This window comes from Idiotropiscis lumnitzeri, unplaced genomic scaffold, assembly GCF_059441095.1.
Source record: "Idiotropiscis lumnitzeri isolate Australia: NSW breed Sydney's pygmy pipehorse unplaced genomic scaffold, RoL_Ilum_1.0 HiC_scaffold_347, whole genome shotgun sequence".
Taxonomy (NCBI): domain Eukaryota; kingdom Metazoa; phylum Chordata; class Actinopteri; order Syngnathiformes; family Syngnathidae; genus Idiotropiscis; species Idiotropiscis lumnitzeri.
This window is the reverse complement of record NW_028283885.1, coordinates 25,001-34,868: the sequence shown is the minus strand read 5'-3', so window position 1 is coordinate 34,868 and position 9,868 is coordinate 25,001.

The window sequence follows — 9,868 nt, the reverse complement described above, 5'->3', positions numbered from 1 at the left end:
CACGCCGGAGGGCGGTTGAGTCGGTAAAAGTTGAAATAAATGAATAAATACAAAAAGAACGAGGGGGGGAAAAAAAAGGCAAAAACGTATAAAATTCCCCCATTCATTTCAATGGGTTCGGCCGAATTGGGCTTGCGGGACCGCCGGGTGGCACGCCGGAGGGCGGTTGAGTCGGTAAAAGTTGAAATAAATGAATAAATACAAAAAGAACGAGGGGGGGAAAAAAGGCAAAAACGTATAAAATCCCCCCATTCATTTCAATGGGCTCGGCCGAATTGGGCTTGCGGGACCGCCGAGGGCACGCCGAGGGCGGTTGAGTCGGTAAAAGTTGAAATAAATGAATAAATACAAAAAGAACGAGGGGGGAAAAAAAGGCAAAAACGTATAAAATTCCCCCATTCATTTCAATGGGCTCGGCCGAATTGGGCTTGCGGGACCGCCGAGGGCACGCCGGAGGGCGGTTGAGTCGGTAAAAGTTGAAATAAATGAATAAATACAAAAAGAACGAGGGGGGGAAAAAAAAAGGCAAAAACGTATAAAATTCCCCATTCATTTCAATGGGCTCGGCCGAATTGGGCTTGCGGGACCGCCGAGGGCACGCCGGAGGGCGGTTGAGTCGGTAAAAGTTGAAATAAATGAATAAATACAAAAAGAACGAGGGGGGGGGGAAAAAAGGCAAAAACGTATAAAATTCCCCCATTCATTTCAATGGGCTCGGCCGAATTGGGCTTGCGGGACCCGCCGAGGGCACGCCGGAGGGCGGTTGAGTCGGTAAAGTTGAAATAAATGAATAAATACAAAAAGAACGAGGGGGGGAAAAAAAAAGGCAAAAACGTATAAAATTCCCCCATTCATTTCAATGGGCTCGGCTAAAATGGGCCTGCAGTACTGCCGAGAGGCCGCCGGAGGACGCCCTAGTAGGGCAAACGTTGATCCCCACACACGAGGGGTCAGTTAGGCGACCAGGGGTAGCGTTTAGGCGACCAGGGGTAGCGTTTAAGGTGACCAGGGGAAGCGTTTAGGCGACCAGGGGTAGCGTTTAGGTGACCAGGGGTAGCGTTTAGGCCGACCAGGGGTAGCGTTTAGGCGACCAGGGGTAGCGTTTAGGCGACCAGGGGTAGCTTTTAGGCGACCAGGGGTAGCTTTTAGGCGACCAGGGGTAGCGTTTAGGCGACCAGGGGGCGTTGCAGTTCCGCCGAATTGCATTAGGGGCGCTGCAGTAGGCAAACGTTCTTCCCCCCTAGTCAGAGGGTCATTTGCCTACTTCCCAGGTTTACCCGGGTTTTCCAAAACACCTGGGGCACATTTTCAGGGATCACGTTTTAGAAACAAAAATATTCATAATTTCTTCTAAGTCCCCTTTCCAGCGGGGAACTTTGAAACATTGTATCCGACCACTGAAGGCTGTTGCGGGCACGGCGCGGCAAAACAGCCCGCACTCAGGCATGGAGCTCCGGGGAAAGTTGCCTAATTTCTTCTAAGTCCCCTTTCCAGCGGGGAACTTTGAAACATTGTATCCGACCGTGGAAGGCTGTTGGCGGGCACGGCGCGGCTCATAGCCGGCCCTCAGGCACGGAGCTCCGGGTGAATTTTCACAAATTTCTTCTAAGTCCCCTTTCCAGCGGGGAACTTTGAAACATTGTATCCGACCGTGGAAGGCTGTTGGCGGGCACGGCGCGGCTCATAGCCGGCCCTCGGGCACGGAGCTCCGGGTGAATTTTACAAATTTCTTCTAAGTCCCCTTTCCAGCGGGGAACTTTGAAACATTGTATCCGACCGTGGAAGGCTGTTGGCGGGCACGGCGCGGCTCATAGCCGGCCCTCGGGCACGGAGCTCCGGGTGAATTTTTACAAATTTCTTCTAAGTCCCCTTTCCAGCGGGGAACTTTGAAACATTGTATCCGACCGTGGAAGGCTGTTGGCGGGCACGGCGCGGCTCATAGCCGGCCCTCGGGCACGGAGCTCCGGGTGAATTTTCACAAATTTCTTCTAAGTCCCCTTTCCAGCGGGGAACTTTGAAACATTGTATCCGACCGTGGAAGGCTGTTGGCGGGCACGGCGCGGCTCATAGCCGGCCCTCAGGCACGGAGCTCCGGGTGAATTTTCACACAATTTCTTCTAAGTCCCCCTTTCCAGCGGGGAACTTTGAAACATTGTATCCGACCAAAGGAAGGCTGTTGGCGGGCGCGGCGCGGCTCATAGCCGGCCCTCGGGCACGGAGCTCCGGGTGAATTTTACTCAATTCTTCTAAGTCCCCTTTCCAGCGGGGAACTTTCAAACATTGTATCCGACCACTGAAGGCTGTTGGCGGGCGCGGCGCGGCTCATAGCCGGCCCTCAGGCACGGAGCTCCGGGTGAATTTTCACAAATTTCTTCTAAGTCCCCTTTCCAGCGGGGAACTTTGAAACATTGTATCCGACCGTGGAAGGCTGTTGGCGGGCACGGCGCGGCTCATAGCCGGCCCTCGGGCACGGAGCTCCGGGTGAATTTTCACAAATTTCTTCTAAGTCCCCTTTCCAGCGGGGAACTTTGAAACATTGTATCCGACCGTGGAAGGCTGTTGGCGGGCACGGCGCGGCTCATAGCCGGCCCTCGGGCACGGAGCTCCGGGTGAATTTTTACAAATTTCTTCTAAGTCCCCTTTCCAGCGGGGAACTTTGAAACATTGTATCCGACCGTGGAAGGCTGTTGGCGGCACGGCGCGGCTCATAGCCGGCCCTCGGGCACGGAGCTCCGGGTGAATTTTCACAAATTTCTTCTAAGTCCCCTTTCCAGCGGGGAACTTTGAAACATTGTATCCGACCGTGGAAGGCTGTTGGCGGGCACGGCGCGGCTCATAGCCGGCCCTCGGGCACGGAGCTCCGGATGAATTTTTACAAATTTCTTCTAAGTCCCCTTTCCAGCGGGGAACTTTGAAACATTGTATCCGACCGTGGAAGGCTGTTGGCGGGCACGGCGCGGCTCATAGCCGGCCCTCGGGCACGGAGCTCCGGGTGAATTTTACAAATTTCTTCTAAGTCCCCTTTCCAGCGGGAACTTTGAAACATTGTATCCGACCGTGGAAGGCTGTTGGCGGGCACGGCGCGGCTCATAGCCGGCCCTCGGGCACGGAGCTCCGGGGTGAATTTTTACCAAATTTCTTCTAAGTCCCCTTTCCAGCGGGGAACTTTGAAACATTGTATCCGACCGTGGAAGGCTGTTGGCGGGCACGGCGCGGCTCATAGCCGGCCCTCGGGCACGGAGCTCCGGGTGAATTTTCACAAATTTCTTCTAAGTCCCCTTTCCAGCGGGGAACTTTGAAACATTGTATCCGACCGTGGAAGGCTGTTGGCGGGCACGGCGCGGCTCATAGCCGGCCCTCAGGCACGGAGCTCCGGGGTGAATTTTCACAAATTTCTTCTAAGTCCCCTTTCCAGCGGGGAACTTTGAAACATTGTATCCGACCAAAGGAAGGCTGTTGGCGGGCGCGGCGCGGCTCATAGCCGGCCCTCGGGCACGGAGCTCCGGGTGAATTTTACTCAATTCTTCTAAGTCCCCCTTTCCAGCGGGGAACTTTCAAACATTGTATCCGACCACTGAAGGCTGTTGGCGGGCGCGGCGCGGCTCATAGCCGGCCCTCAGGCACGGAGCTCCGGGTGAATTTTCACAAATTTCTTCTAAGTCCCTTTCCAGCGGGGACTTTGAAACATTGTATCCGACCGTGGAAGGCTGTTGGCGGGCACGGCGCGGCTCATAGCCGGCCCTCGGGCACGGAGCTCCGGGTGAATTTTCACAAATTTCTTCTAAGTCCCCTTTCCAGCGGGGAACTTTGAAACATTGTATCCGACCGTGGAAGGCTGTTGGCGGGCACGGCGCGGCTCATAGCCGGCCCTCGGGCACGGAGCTCCGGGTGAATTTTTACAAATTTCTTCTAAGTCCCCTTTCCAGCGGGGAACTTTGAAACATTGTATCCGACCGTGGAAGGCTGTTGGCGGGCACGGCGCGGCTCATAGCCGGCCCTCGGGCACGGAGCTCCGGGTGAATTTTCACAAATTTCTTCTAAGTCCCCTTTCCAGCGGGGAACTTTGAAACATTGTATCCGACCGTGGAAGGCTGTTGGCGGGCACGGCGCGGCTCATAGCCGGCCCTCGGGCACGGAGCTCCGGATGAATTTTTACAAATTTCTTCTAAGTCCCCTTTCCAGCGGGGAACTTTGAAACATTGTATCCGACCGTGGAAGGCTGTTGGCGGGCACGGCGCGGCTCATAGCCGGCCCTCGGGCACGGAGCTCCGGGTGAATTTTCACAAATTTCTTCTAAGTCCCCTTTCCAGCGGGGAACTTTGAAACATTGTATCCGACCGTGGAAGGCTGTTGGCGGGCGCGGCGCGGCTCATAGCCGGCCCTCGGGCACGGAGCTCCGGGTGAATTTTTACAAATTTCTTCTAAGTCCCCTTTCCAGCGGGGAACTTTGAAACATTGTATCCGACCGTGGAAGGCTGTTGGCGGGCACGGCGGGGCTCATAGCCGGCCCTCGGGCACGGAGCTCCGGGTGAATTTTTACAAATTTCTTCTAAGTCCCCTTTCCAGCGGGGAACTTTGAAACATTGTATCCGACCGTGGAAGGCTGTTGGCGGGCACGGCGGGGCTCATAGCCGGCCCTCGGGCACGGAGCTCCGGGTGAATTTTACAAATTTCTTCTAAGTCCCCTTTCCAGCGGGGAACTTTGAAACATTGTATCCGACCAAAGGAAGGCTGTTGGCGGGCGCGGCGCGGCTCATAGCCGGCCCTCGGGCACGGAGCTCCGGGTGAATTTTACAAATTTCTTCTAAGTCCCCTTTCCAGCGGGGAACTTTGAAACATTGTATCCGACCGTGGAAGGCTGTTGGCGGGCACGGCGCGGCTCATAGCCGGCCCTCAGGCACGGAGCTCCGGGTGAATTTTCACAAATTTCTTCTAAGTCCCCTTTCCAGCGGGGAACTTTGAAACATTGTATCCGACCGTGGAAGGCTGTTGGCGGGCACGGCGCGGCTCATAGCCGGCCCTCGGGCACGGAGCTCCGGGTGAATTTTACAAATTTCTTCTAAGTCCCCTTTCCAGCGGGGAACTTTGAAACATTGTATCCGACCGTGGAAGGCTGTTGGCGGGCACGGCGCGGCTCATAGCCGGCCCTCGGGCACGGAGCTCCGGGTGAATTTTTACAAATTTCTTCTAAGTCCCCTTTCCAGCGGGGAACTTTGAAACATTGTATCCGACCGTGGAAGGCTGTTGGCGGGCACGGCGCGGCTCATAGCCGGCCCTCGGGCACGGAGCTCCGGGTGAATTTTCACAAATTTCTTCTAAGTCCCCTTTCCAGCGGGGAACTTTGAAACATTGTATCCGACCGTGGAAGGCTGTTGGCGGGCACGGCGCGGCTCATAGCCGGCCCTCAGGCACGGAGCTCCGGGTGAATTTTCACAAATTTCTTCTAAGTCCCCTTTCCAGCGGGGAACTTTGAAACATTGTATCCGACCAAAGGAAGGCTGTTGGCGGGCGCGGCGCGGCTCATAGCCGGCCCTCGGGCACGGAGCTCCGGGTGAATTTTACTCAATTCTTCTAAGTCCCCTTTCCAGCGGGGAACTTTCAAACATTGTATCCGACCACTGAAGGCTGTTGGCGGGCGCGGCGCGGCTCATAGCCGGCCCTCAGGCACGGAGCTCCGGGTGAATTTTCACAAATTTCTTCTAAGTCCCCTTTCCAGCGGGGAACTTTGAAACATTGTATCCGACCGTGGAAGGCTGTTGGCGGGCACGGCGCGGCTCATAGCCGGCCCTCGGGCACGGAGCTCCGGGTGAATTTTCACAAATTTCTTCTAAGTCCCCTTTCCAGCGGGGAACTTTGAAACATTGTATCCGACCGTGGAAGGCTGTTGGCGGGCACGGCGCGGCTCATAGCCGGCCCTCGGGCACGGAGCTCCGGGTGAATTTTTACAAATTTCTTCTAAGTCCCCTTTCCAGCGGGGAACTTTGAAACATTGTATCCGACCGTGGAAGGCTGTTGGCGGGCACGGCGCGGCTCATAGCCGGCCCTCGGGCACGGAGCTCCGGGTGAATTTTCACAAATTTCTTCTAAGTCCCCTTTCCAGCGGGGAACTTTGAAACATTGTATCCGACCGTGGAAGGCTGTTGGCGGGCACGGCGCGGCTCATAGCCGGCCCTCGGGCACGGAGCTCCGGATGAATTTTTACAAATTTCTTCTAAGTCCCCTTTCCAGCGGGGAACTTTGAAACATTGTATCCGACCGTGGAAGGCTGTTGGCGGGCACGGCGCGGCTCATAGCCGGCCCTCGGGCACGGAGCTCCGGGTGAATTTTCACAAATTTCTTCTAAGTCCCCTTTCCAGCGGGGAACTTTGAAACATTGTATCCGACCGTGGAAGGCTGTTGGCGGGCGCGGCGCGGCTCATAGCCGGCCCTCGGGCACGGAGCTCCGGGTGAATTTTTACAAATTTCTTCTAAGTCCCCTTTCCAGCGGGGAACTTTGAAACATTGTATCCGACCGTGGAAGGCTGTTGGCGGGCACGGCGGGGCTCATAGCCGGCCCTCGGGCACGGAGCTCCGGGTGAATTTTTACAAATTTCTTCTAAGTCCCCTTTCCAGCGGGGAACTTTGAAACATTGTATCCGACCGTGGAAGGCTGTTGGCGGGCACGGCGGGGCTCATAGCCGGCCCTCGGGCACGGAGCTCCGGGTGAATTTTACAAATTTCTTCTAAGTCCCCTTTCCAGCGGGGAACTTTGAAACATTGTATCCGACCAAAGGAAGGCTGTTGGCGGGCGCGGCGCGGCTCATAGCCGGCCCTCGGGCACGGAGCTCCGGGTGAATTTTACAAATTTCTTCTAAGTCCCCTTTCCAGCGGGGAACTTTGAAACATTGTATCCGACCGTGGAAGGCTGTTGGCGGACGCGGCGCGGCTCACAGCCCGCCCTCAGGCACGGAGCTCCGGGGGAATTTCCCCCTCATTTCTTCTAAGTCCCCTTTCCAGCGGGGAACTTTCAAACATTGTATCCGACCGTGGAAGGCTGTTGGCGGGCACGGCGCGGCTCATAGCCGGCCCTCAGGCACGGAGCTCCGGGTGAATTTGACAAATTCCTTCTAAGTCCCCTTTCCAGCGGGGAACTTTGAAACATTGTATCCGACCGTGGAAGGCTGTTGGCGGGCACGGCGCGGCTCATAGCCGGCCCTCAGGCACGGAGCTCCGGGTGAATTTGACAAATTCCTTCTAAGTCCCCTTTCCAGCGGGGAACTTTGAAACATTGTATCCGACCGTGGAAGGCTGTTGGCGGGCACGGCGCGGCTCATAGCCGGCCCTCAGGCACGGAGCTCCGGGTGAATTTTTACAAATTTCTTCTAAGTCCCCTTTCCAGCGGGGAACTTTGAAACATTGTATCCGACCACTGAAGGCTGTTGGCGGACGCGGCGCGGCTCACAGCCCGCCCTCAGGCACGGAGCTCCGGGGAAATTTGGCTCATTTCTTCTAAGTCCCCTTTCCAGCGGGGACCTTTCAAACATTGTATCCGACCACTGAAGGCTGTTGGCGGGCGCGGCGCGGCTCACAGCCCGCCCTCAGGCACGGAGCTCCGGGGAAATTTGCCTCATTTCTTCTAAGTCCCCTTTCCAGCGGGGAACTTTCAAACATTGTATCCGACCACTGAAGGCTGTTGGCGGGCGCGGCGCGGCTCACAGCCCGCCCTCAGGCACGGAGCTCCGGGGAAATTTGCCTCATTTCTTCTAAGTCCCCTTTCCAGCGGGGAACTTTCATACATTGTATCCGACCACTGAAGGCTGTTGGCGGACGCGGCGCGGCTCACAGCCCGCCCTCAGGCACGGAGCTCCGGGGGAATTTGCCCCCTCATTTCTTCTAAGTCCCCTTTAGGCGACCAGGGGTTGACAATTTAGGTGACCAGGGGTTGACAATTTAGGCGACCAGGGGTGACTTTTAGGCGACCAGGGGTGAGGTTTAGGCGACCAGGGGTGAGGTTTAGGCGACCAGGGGTAGCGTTTAGGCGACCAGGGGCGTTGCAGTTCCGCCGAATTGCATTAGGGGCGCTGCAGTAGGCAAACGTTTTTACCCCTAGTCAGAGGGTCATTTGCCTACTTCCCAGGTTTACCCGGGTTTTCCAAAACACCTGGGGCACATTTTTAGGAACCACGTTTTTAGAAACAAAAATTCTTCTATGTCCACCTCCGTGAAAGAAATTGCCCAATGGTTCCCGCGGAAGAGAGCTGCCAGGCGGACGCATACTGCAATAACGGCCGCCCTGGCGCTCTGGTGGATGTTATCCTCGAAATTTCTTCTATGTGCCCATTCCAGCGGGCAACTTGCGAACAATGGTGTCCGACCATGGAAGGCTGTTGGCGGACGCGGCGCGGCTCACAGCCCGCCCTCAGGCACGGAGCTCCGGGGGAATTTTCCCCTCATTTCTTCTAAGTCCCCATTCCAGCGGGGAGCTTGCAAACGTGGTATCCGACCACTGAAGGCTGTTGGCGGGCACGGCCCCACCAGCGCAACACGGCACTTCCTATGACTCGGGTCCGACGCAGGAGGAGCGGTCCTCCCGGCCCCGCCACACGGCACTTCCTATGACTCGGGTCCGACGCAGGAGGAGCGGTCCTCCCGGCCCCGCCACACGGCACTTCCTATGACTCGGGTCCGACGCAGGAGGAGCGGTCCTCCCGGCCCCGCCACACGGCACTTCCTATGACTCGGGTCCGACGCAGGAGGAGCGGTCCTCCCGGCCCCGCCACACGGCACTTCCCATGACTCGGGTCCGACGCAGGAGGAGCGGTCCTCCCGGCCCCACCACCGCCACACGGCACTTCCCATGACCCGGGTCCGACGCAGGAGGAGCGGTCCTCCCGGCCCCACCGCAACACACACAACCACTGACCGATTGGCAATCATGACCCGCCATCGGAGGGCCCCTGCCGGCCCCGGCCTCGCGCCGGGGTGTTCGGGTGGACGGTTCCTTCGGCCTGCGGGTCGACCTCTGAGCGTTGGCCGGCACCGCAGCACACACAACCACTGACCGATTGGCAATCATGACCCGCCATCGGAGGGCCCCTGCCGGCCCCGGCCTCGCGCCGGGGTGTTCGGGTGGACGGTTCCTTCGGCCTGCGGGTCGACCTCTGAGCGTTGGCCGGCACCGCAGCACACACATAACCACTGACCGATTGGCAATCATGACCCGCCATCGGAGGGCCCCTGCCGGCCCCGGCCTCGCGCCGGGGTGTTCGGGTGGACGGTTCCTTCGGCCTGCGGGTCGACCTCTGAGCGTTGGCCGGCACCGCATCACCGCAGCACACATAACCACTGACCGATTGGCAATCATGACCCGCCATCGGAGGGCCCCTGCCGGCCCCGGCCTCGCGCCGGGGTGTTCGGGTGGACGGTTCCTTCGGCCTGCGGGTCGACCTCTGCGCGTTGGCCGGCACTTCCCTACCGTTACCCCCCCACCCCTGGGGTTGTGACAAAACGGCACTTCCTATGACTCGGGTCCGACGCTGGAGGAGCGGTCCTCCCGGCCCATCTCGCACCCACACCCTGACATATACTGCACCACACCAACCACTGACCGATTGGCAAGCATGACCCGCCATCGGAGGGCCCCTGCCGGCCCCGGCCTCGCGCCGGGGTGTTCGGGTGGACGGTTCCTTCGGCCTGCGGATCGACCTCTAGCGCACCAACCAGCGCGAAACCGCTTTCGTCGCGAGACCGAGACGACCCTGTCGCGTGCCCGTTGGCCACACGGGCCCAGAGATGTCCTACACGGGAGTTCCGCCGCGCTCGCGGGTACCCCGCGCCGCCCCGCCACGAGAGGGGCGCGGGAGCCCAGGCCCGCATCAGCCGAGCGGTC